The 10127-nt window shown below is 43.9% G+C and overlaps 1 pseudogene; it reads left to right on the plus strand.

Moving 5' to 3' along the window:
* The first annotated feature begins 572 nt into the window (after positions 1–572).
* Positions 573–5031, plus strand: LOC129045046 (protein FAM32A-like; annotated as a pseudogene).
* Positions 5032–10127: the final 5096 nt, after the last annotated feature.

The raw sequence follows: 10127 nt of genomic DNA on the forward strand, positions 1-10127 counted from the left end.
TTGCCGTCCATGCCACCTGACATTCCAGGTATTTATCTGCGTGTTATCATCATGCCTCATGGACAGCGAGCTCCAGGAGAGCAGGGACTTGGCTATAAGCAAAGCTCTTTCCCCAGGGCTTAGAACATGCTGGTGTGTGGTGGGTCTCAATAAACGTTTTTGGATCGTGTAGTTCACTATGCCTTCCTGGATGGCTTTACTGCTTCCCAGGAAAATTATATCCCAAACAGCCTGAGTTCATTCTGAGGAATGGGTCTGTGGCGAGTGGACAACTTCTAGAGAGGTAATGCCTCCTCACCAGGCACTGAGATGGGCAGGTTTTGTGGCCGACTCCCTCTGCCTCTGGCTTCCCTCGTGCCGATAAGTTTAAACAATAACAGCAAGAGGCCAAGAGCAGGAACGGAGGCTCCTAGAATAAAAAGACATTTACTCACACAAAGGGGAAGTAGGACAAAGCACCCTACTTCTACTGAGACACACAGAATAATCCGTGGAAGTGGGGAGCACTTACCAGTCCCATCTTTCAATGGTGCAATTGTCTGGCACCACAGAGCTGTGAAAGCTGTTTATAGATGGGCTTTCACACTCGAGCAAGGAAACAGTCAGCTCTTGACTGTGCTGCCCAAGGTAAACCTTTCGTATGTCTCCTCTCTGCACAGCCATTGCATTTTACTCACATGGAAGATCATGTTTACTCCTTGGGCCCTTAAAAGGCTGATGCTGTTGAAGCAATTATTCACCGGCCAGTTCTCATGCTGTCTAAACCTGTATTTCAAAGCTGTGTCTGGCATTAGAAATAAACTCCATTGGCTTGTGGGGTTTTTTTCATGTTGGCATTTGGCCTTGTTGGGCAGTGGGAGCTTTTGAGCTGATAATTCAAACAGTATCTTGTGATGGAAAGTGACCAAACGGATATGGCCATGGGTCTAAAATGAGGAACTGGAATACTAGGAATATAATTATGTTTTGCATGACATCAATTTTTAAAAATTTAACTGATAAAATTAAACAACTCACAGGGGTGGAGAGTGAGGGCTGAAAAACATTTAGACTTGAGTAAGATAATTAACACAGCAATTAGCTATATTTTGTATTCTGCATTTGTCCTTTGTCATGTGCATTGTTTGGCCCTATAGCCAGAGCTTGCCCTACGCAGAGTCTGGCCACATAGGATGACCAGACGCTTCCCTTTGAAACAAACCCCTCTGGGGTAGGGGTGGAAATGTGGTGGAAATATGTGTTTGGTGACACCTAGTATATTCATTACCCATTTAAAGTCTAAAAAAATGGCGTAGGCCCAAATGAGAGCCAGGTGGAGACCACGGCCTCAGTAAAGGGTCTTTAGGCACGTCCAGCTCCGGAACAAGCCCACACACACCCATCTCCATCTCTGTGCTTCCCGTGCTGGCTCACTCAGTAAGGTGGTGGGTCCTTCAATGGTGGGGTCTACAAGTCATTCCCCTTTGCAGCCCCTGGGCCTAGAAGTGCCTGGCACATGTGCTCAATATAGGACCACTGAATGGAATGGAATGATTATAAAACAGAATTTTAGCAATGGAGGGACTTCAGACATCATTAGGCCAGACGCCTTACATTACAGCAAAGGGTCTAAAGAGATGACACAATTTGCCTGAGATCCCATAAGGCTGGCAGCCACCAACAACCAGGGACTTTGCTTCCTTGCCAGACCTTTTTCCACTAGAAAAGCAGGTGTTTCAGGCCAGGCGCGGTGGCTCACCCCCGTAATCCCAGCACTTTGGGAGGCTGCGGCAGGAGCATTACTTGAGCCCAGGAGTTTGAGACCAGCCTGGGCAACATGGCAAGACCTCGTCTCTACTTAAAAGAAATCAAAAGTTAGCTGACAGCATAGTGTCCTGTGCCTGTGGTCCCAGCTATTTGGGAGGGTGAGGTGGGAGAATTCTTGATCCTAAGAGATCAAGGCTGCAGTGAGCTGTGATTGAGCCACTGTACTCCAGCGTGGGTGACAGGGCAAGAACTTGTCTCAAAAAAAAAAAAAACAAAGACAAAACGACCAAAATCCCCCACGTGTTTCAGAGTGGGAGTGGCCTTGGCATTCGTGAGCATGTTTTCCAGTTGTGTCCATGTGCGTGTATTCATGTGTGTGTGTGTGTGTGTTTGGTCACAGTGAATTTCTTTCTGGTCATAGGATTAAAAAACAAACACAACTCTGAAGTCATCTGTGTAATGCTCTCATTTCATAGATGGAGAGTTGAGGCCCAGAACCTCAGCGTAGTTGCCCAGGCTTCACAATTGGGTATGCGGTACAGAACCCGAAGACGCCTCCTTTTCCTTTCCGAAGATGCCTCCCTTTCCTTTCCGAAGATGCCTCCTTTTCCTTTCCGAAGATGCCTCCTTTTCCTCCCTGAGCTCAGGGCTGTCCTGGGTGTTTCCAGACCACTAGGAACCTCCCGAGTCGTCCACAGGAGGCGAGACTGCGTCACCGTCCCCCATCACAGCCCAGCACAGTCCACAGAGGCAGCTCCATGAAGGCAAAGACCTTGGGCCCGTGGCAGTGCTTAGCCCATCCTAGGGGCTCAGAGAGCCTTTGCTGAATAAAGGAAAGGCTGCTCCCAGGGCTGTTTTGAAGTGGGCCATGTAGAGAATGGCTATAAAGTTACCACACAGAAAACAACATACATTTTGGCTGGGCACGGTGGCTCACGCCTGTAATCCCAGCACTTTGGGAGGCTGAGGCGGGTGGATCACCTGAGGTCAGGAGTTTAAGACCAGCCTGGCCAACCGGGTGAAACCCCATCTCCACTAAAAATGAAAAAATAAAAAATAAATAGCTGGGCGTGGTGGCGGGTGCCTGTAATCCCAGCTACTCCAGAGGCTGAGGCAGGAGAACTGCTTGAACCTGGGAGGCACAGGTTGCAGTGAGCCAAGATCGCGCCGTTGCACTCCAGCCTGGGCAACAGAGTGAGACTCTGTCTAAAAAAATAGAAAAAGAAAACAACATACATACTAATAGAATGGTTACATCTAAATGCATTTTGCCTTCCAAATAATTCACCTTGTGAGGCTATGTATGTTTATTTCAGTATGCTGCTACTGTTCAAAACACTTTTAAAAGATATCCTTTGGCATTCCCTCCTGAGTTCATTAATTAGTCATAGAAAATCAAAGTCTCTTTACTTTATGGTCGAATTTTCTTTTTGACCTAAACACAATTTCCTCAGTCTAATCTCCTATCATAATTCATCGTATTTTATTTATTCAGATGTTTATTAAATGTCTTTTGCATGCCAGCATCACTGACTTCAAGATTTAGTATTCAATCATTATATATATATATATGCAGTGAATACTTATTGAATGCCAGGCACTGTGTTTATAAGCACATCATAGAAACTGATTTATTTAATCCCACAACTTTAAAAGGTAGCTGGGCAAGGTGGTGCGAGCTTGTGGTCCCAGCTACTCAGAAGGCTGAGGTGGGGAACCGCCAAAGGCAATGGAGTAAACCTTGCCTCTGAAAAAAATAAATTAATAAAATAGATAGGTATGGAAACTGAGGCTTAGAGAGGTTAAGCGAATTGTCTCACAATACACAGCTAGGAAGAGATGGGTTTAAATCCAGCTCTGACTTCATAGCCTAATAGCTTAAATATTCTAATATTTACCAAGTCAGAACATACTTTTTTTTCCTTTAGAGACAGGGTCTTGGCATGTTACCCAGGCTGGAGTGCAGTGGCACAATCATGGCTCACTGTGGCCTCGACCTTCTGGGCTCCAGTGATCCTCCCACTTCAGCCTCTTGAGTAGCTGGGACTACATGTGCATGCCATCATTCCTGGCTAATTTTCTAATTTTCCATTTTTTGTAGAGATGGGATCTCACTATATTGCCCAGGCTGGTCTTGAACTCCTGGGCTCAAGCGATCCTCCCAACCTCGGCCTCCAAAAGTGCTGGGATTACATATGGACTATAACCTACCAAAGTGGTCTTCTATTCTGAACATTTATTTTTTATATATATATATATATATATATGCATTTTTTGAGACAGAGTCTTGCTCTGTCACCCAGGCTGGAGCTCAGTGGTACAATCTGGACTCACAGCAATCTCCACCTTCAGGGTTAAAGCGATTCTCGTGCCTCAACCTCCCAAGTAGCTAGGATTACAGGCATATGCCACCATGCCCGGCTAATTTTAGTATTTTTAGGAGAGACGGGGTTTTGCCATGTTGGAGAACATTTAAATATTTCCATTAAAAATATTTAAGTAAAAAAAAATAAAAAACAATCAGCAGATACATGTAATAAAAAACATAAAAATTAAAAAATATATTTTAAAGGCCGGGTGCTGTGGCTCATGCTTGTAATTCCAGAGCTTTGGGAGGCCAAAGCAGGATAATTGCTTGAGGCCAGGAGTTTGAGATCAGCCTGGCTAACATAGCAAGGCCTCATCTCTACAAAAAAAAAAAAAATTAAAAAATCAGCCAGTGATGGTAGTACACCTATACTCTCAGCTACTTAGGAGGCTGAAGCAAGAGAATTGCTTCAGCCCAGGAGTTTGGGCCTGCACTCCAGCCTGGGCAACATAGTGAGAGTCTGCCTCTCTCTGTATATATATTTTTTGAGGAATTCTAAGATGCACATCCTTGGACATAAATCTCCACATATGTTGCTTGATCTTTTCTCCAGAAAAAATTCTGCTACCTACCAAACTGCAGACTAGTGACCTGGGGGCCTACAAGCAGGTCCAGAAGGGACCCCTGAAGCCGAAAGGCATCACAGAGCTTGGAGTGACCAAGCAGAAGAAGAAAAAGAAGCACAAAGGCAAGGCACAACTCAGGAAGCGATGGGAACAAGCAAAAAGAATGAGGAGAAGTGGTGCGGCCTGGACAAGCTGACCCCAGCCCAGGAGAAAGTGCAGGAGAAGCGACAAATGGAAAGGATCCTGAAGAAAGCATCCCAGACCCACAAGCAGAGAGAGGAGGACTTCAGCAGACACCTGGACACCCACATGGAGCATCGTGACACCCCCAAAGTCAGCTGGACCCAGTAACCACCCACTGCCGGGACAGAGCAGCATCCAGGGGGAAGCAAAGGTCAAGTCGGTTTGCATCCGTTTTCTTCTGGTGTTTTCTAGAAACTTTGCTTTACACACACCCCTGCATCTTCTGCTACAAAGTGCTTTTCAAAGCCATGCACCCCATTCTGGAACTTGATTAAAGTAAGCCTGTCCTTTTACTCAGTTTAGGTTTCTTGGTAACACCTAGAAGATATATCCTTTTGGTTTGGATGGAAAGTTTCTAAACGTTTATCCAGAGGTACAGCCCGTTTCTGCGTCCGGGCCATGTAAAAATATTTTACCTGCTAGTGGCATCTATAATAACGCTCTGAGGCCAGCCAGCTGTCTTTGCTTGGATGAGACGGACCCCAGAGGATTGGAGCTAATGCCAGCGTGGCCTGCAGTGTGCGGACCCCCACGGGGCCTAGCGTGTGCACCCTTCCAAGCTCCATCCAGCTTGGAGCTTATGCTGTTTCCTGCAGGACACGGGGAAGTCACTTGCAACTTTGCGGCCTTGACTTCCTCCTCAGCCACCTGGCCGGTGGGACGGCACAGCCTGGGTAGCAGAACAACCACCTAAGGCAAGGATGGGCTACATACCTTGTCCCTTTCTGAGCCCATTCCCCCTAAACCCCACACCCTTCCAGGTACCTCTAATGGGTATTGTCACGGCAGGCATTGCTCATGGATCACAGCTTTCTTTGTAATGGAAGCCAGACACAGACTGTCTCTCAACCCTCAGCCCCAGGCAGCCTCTCGTATTTACTCAGAGTTGGTACATGACATGGAGCCCGTTTGGCATTCCTGCCCTAAGGACACCTCAGGGTGACAGGACCAGGGCAAAGCCCCAGCACAGGCATGGGTGCAGTCACCTGGGAGGCCCAGGTGGCAGTGCTAGAGGGCTAGGATCTTTGAGGGCCCATGTGTCCTGGATGAGGCTGCATATGCTATTGGGAGAAACGGTCTCTGTTGACATAGATATTGAAAGAATAACAAAGACCGAAGAGAAAAGCCAAGTGTGGAATTTGGGATTGTCCTATGTGAACTACAGAATAAAGCAAAAACCAGTTATTGAAAAAAAGAAAAAAGAAACAATTCTAGACACAGTATTTCCAGATCATATTTTTAAAGCCTTGACTGTCTTCTAAATATATGAAGTCCTTGTTTACAGTGCTTATGTTATCATTATTTAAATTGCTGACAATCTGACCAGGCACAGTGGCTCTCGCCTGTAATCCCAGCACTTAGGGAGGCAGAGGCAGGAGGCTAGTTTGAATCCAGGAGTTTGAGACCTGCCTGGGCAAAATGGTGAGACCCCAATTCTCCACAAAAAGGAAAAAAAAAAGACACACAAAAAAGTAAATTGTTGGTAACCCAGGAGATATTAAAAGGTATTTAATTTTTTTCTATTTTATCTGCATTTCTGTGTTTATTATTGAAAGTAAACATTTCGGCAGGGCGTGGTGGCTCACGCCTGTAATCCCAGCACTTTGGGAGGCTGAGGTGGGTGGATCATTTAGGTCAGGAGTTCAAGACCAGCCTGGCCAACATGGTGAAACCCCATCTCTACCAAAAATACAAAAATTAGCCAGGTGTGGTGGCACATGGCTGTAATCTACTCGGGCGGCTGAGGCAAGAGAATTGCTTGAGCCTGGGAGGCAGAGGTTGCAGCAAGCCAAGATGGAGCCACTGTACTCCAGTCTGGGCAACAGAGTGAGACCCTGTCTCAGAGAAAAAAAAAAGAAACATTTCTTTTTTATTCGTATTCTTTTGTGAATTGCCTTTTGTCCATTTTCCAAATGGAATGTATGCCTTTTTCCTTCTGCTTTGCAAGGGTGTTTTCTAAATTAAGGATATTAGGCCAGGCATGGTGGCTCACACCTATAATCCCACCACTTTGGGAGGCCAAGACAGGTGGATCACCAGAGGTCAGGAGTTCAAAACCAGCCTGGCCAACATGGTGAAACCCAGTCTCTACTAAAAATACAAAAATTAGCCAGGCGTGGTGGCGCATGCCTGTAATCCCAGCTACTCGGGAGGCCGAGGCAGGAGAATTGCTTGAACCTGGGAGGCAGAAGTTGCAGTGAGCCGAGATCGTGCCACTGCACTCCAGCCTGGGCGACAGGAACAAAACTCTGACTCAAAAAAATTAAAAAATAAAAAAAATTAAGGCTATTAATATTTTATCTATCTTTTACACTGCCAACATCTTGTCCCTGTTTGTGGTTTGCCTTGTTATTTTTTAAAAAATCAAATTTAAATTTTAAATTTTTATGTAGGCAAATCTATGCATCTCTTATATTTTTCTTTAGGTATTATGCTTTGAAAAATCTTTACCACTCAAGATTATAGAAACACTTTCTATATTTTCTTGTTATTCTGTTTATAGTATTTAAAAAAATAACTGATCTATTTGTAACTTTACCTTGATGATTGGCATGCAGTGGGGACTCCAGCTTAATTTTCCCCAACAGAAACCAATATTCCAGCACGATTTGCTTGCATAATATTTCCCCTCTCTGATTTTAAATGCTAACTTTATCATATGCAAAATACTGGTGTATATGTGAGTCTGTTTCCAGGTTTTAAATTTTATTTTACTGATCTGTCTATTCTACGCCAAATCTGTTTTAATTACTGTGGTTTTATAACAGATTTTAATAATTATGCAAAATCCCCTCATATTTCTTTTCTTCTCCAACAATTTACTGACTCGTCTCTCCCAAAATCTCTTTGAAATTTTAATGGACACTGCACTTCATTTATTAATTAGTTTGAAAAGACCTGACATCTTTTATTATTGCCTTTTCTCACACAGGTATGTGACATGTTTCCCATTTATTTATCTTCTCTTATGTACCTTGGCAAACTTTTGCTCTATTCTTCATTCAGATCTTATATACATTTTTAAAAGTTTATTCCTGGGTGAAATATGTATGTGCGTGCATATACACACATATACACGTATGTGTGCATACGTGTATATGTGTATGCATATGTACGTATGTATATACACTCATATGCACACATGTATGTGCATATGCATACATACACACATATGCACATGTATTGTGCACACATGTGTATATACACATATGTATGCATATACACACGTATATGTATTTATGTATATATGCATACATATATACATATACACACATACATGTATACATAGATGTATATGTATGGAATATATATGATGTGTGTATACATACATAACACACAAACACATGTGTATATTTGCTATAATTTGTACTTGCATCAGATCTTTTTCTTCTTATTTTATTTTCAAACTGCTTATTAATAGTAATATTCAGTCACTCAACAAATACTTACATGCTACTGTGTGCCAGGCACTGTGCCAGACACAAGGACCATACTAGTGTACAAAACAGACACGGTCTATATATACTATTGATCATTTCTAAAATATTGATCATCCTTGCATTTCTGGAACAGGATCTGCTTGGGTATGAATTATTATTTTAGAATATTGTACTAATGAATTACATTTGCTAGTATTCCATTTAGGATGTGTGTTTATAAATTCCATATAAATAGCCTAAGTGAGACTAATCTGTCTGGCTTGAGGGGTGCGTGTGTGTGTGTGTGCACGTGTGTGCATGTATCTCGTTTTGGTAGAAGGGTTATGTTAGCTTGTGAAGTAACCTGGAAACTTTCCGTTATTTCTCTATTTTATGTAGCATTGGAATTGTTCCATTCTTACTCCTTAACAATCACATTAAATTATAATGTTCAAACTAGAAGACTCAAACTGAGAAAAGGCCCCAGTTGTCCTACATCTCAAACCTTTGAAAGAATTTACAGAAATGGGATAGAATGGAGGTTTACACAACAAGACACCAGATGACAAGACATGTCTTTCTTGTTTTGGTCCTGTCTCCTCAAAGGGGACCAGCGGCCTTGTATGTTCACTTCTTGAAAGGACTGACGTTTTTCCCAGGGTGGAAAAGTGTGCCCTCATCTTCCAGCTGTTTGATACTCCTGGCGAGTGCAGGACTGGACTGACGCTGCGAGGCAGGGGATAACGGATTGGCTTTGTACAAGGTAGGTAGAAAACTCCAGTGACAGCAAGCTGAGGGCAAAACACAGCACCATTACTGTTCCCGTCTCACAGAACCTGCAGATAGCCGACACAAATAAGGGCCCCATATCTCCCACTTGTCTTCAGCCTTTGTGTCTTTCTGAATTTCTATAACTACAGCTGAATCTGTCAGGCTAGTTCCATGTCCATGGCAGACTGCAACATCAGGGCCAACATGTGAGCCCCAAAGTCCTGATTCTGTGATCTAATATAATACCTCCCATAATGTTTTTATTTATATCCCTAAATGTGTCTTCTAATTTTTTTTTTCGAGACTAGTTCTCATTCTGTCACCCAGGCTGGAGTGCAGTGCTGCAATCTTTGCTTACTGCGACCTCTGCCTCTGGGGTTCAAGCAATCCTCCTGCCTCAGCCCCCAGAATAGCTGAGGTTACAGGTGTACACCACCACGCCTAGCTAATTTTTGTACTTTTTGCAGAGACGGGGTTTAGCCCTGTTGGCCAGGCTGGTCTTGAACCTCTGGGCTCAAGTGATCTGTCTCTCTCAGCCTTCCAAAGTGCTGGGATTACAGATGTGAGCCACCGTGCCCAGCCCCAACTTTAAAATTTAAGAATCATCCCTCTTACTTATCTGAGAACCTTTTAAGTACTTGGGGTCTCTACTTGCAAGCAGCTCATATATTAGTTTTCTATTGCTGTGTAACAGATTGCCACAAACTTAGTAGCTTAAAACAGCACCCATTTATTATCTCACAGTTCTACATGCACAAACGATTTTTATAAATAGAGACAGGTTGCCCAGGTTGGTTTCAAACTCCTGACCTCAAGTTATTCCCCCGCTTTGTCCTCCCAAAATGCGGGGGTTACAGACATGAGCCACCGCGCCTGGCCTCTCACAGTTCTGTAGTCAGAAGTCTGGTGGGTGGGCTTGGCAAGGTACCGTCCTTAGGGTCTCTAAATGCTGAAATCAAGGTGACAGCAGGGCTTTGTTACTTCCTGGAGGCTCTGGGAAGGAAACTGCTAACA

This window comes from Pongo pygmaeus, chromosome 8 (assembly GCF_028885625.2).
Source record: "Pongo pygmaeus isolate AG05252 chromosome 8, NHGRI_mPonPyg2-v2.0_pri, whole genome shotgun sequence".
In the NCBI taxonomy this organism is placed as follows: domain Eukaryota; kingdom Metazoa; phylum Chordata; class Mammalia; order Primates; family Hominidae; genus Pongo; species Pongo pygmaeus.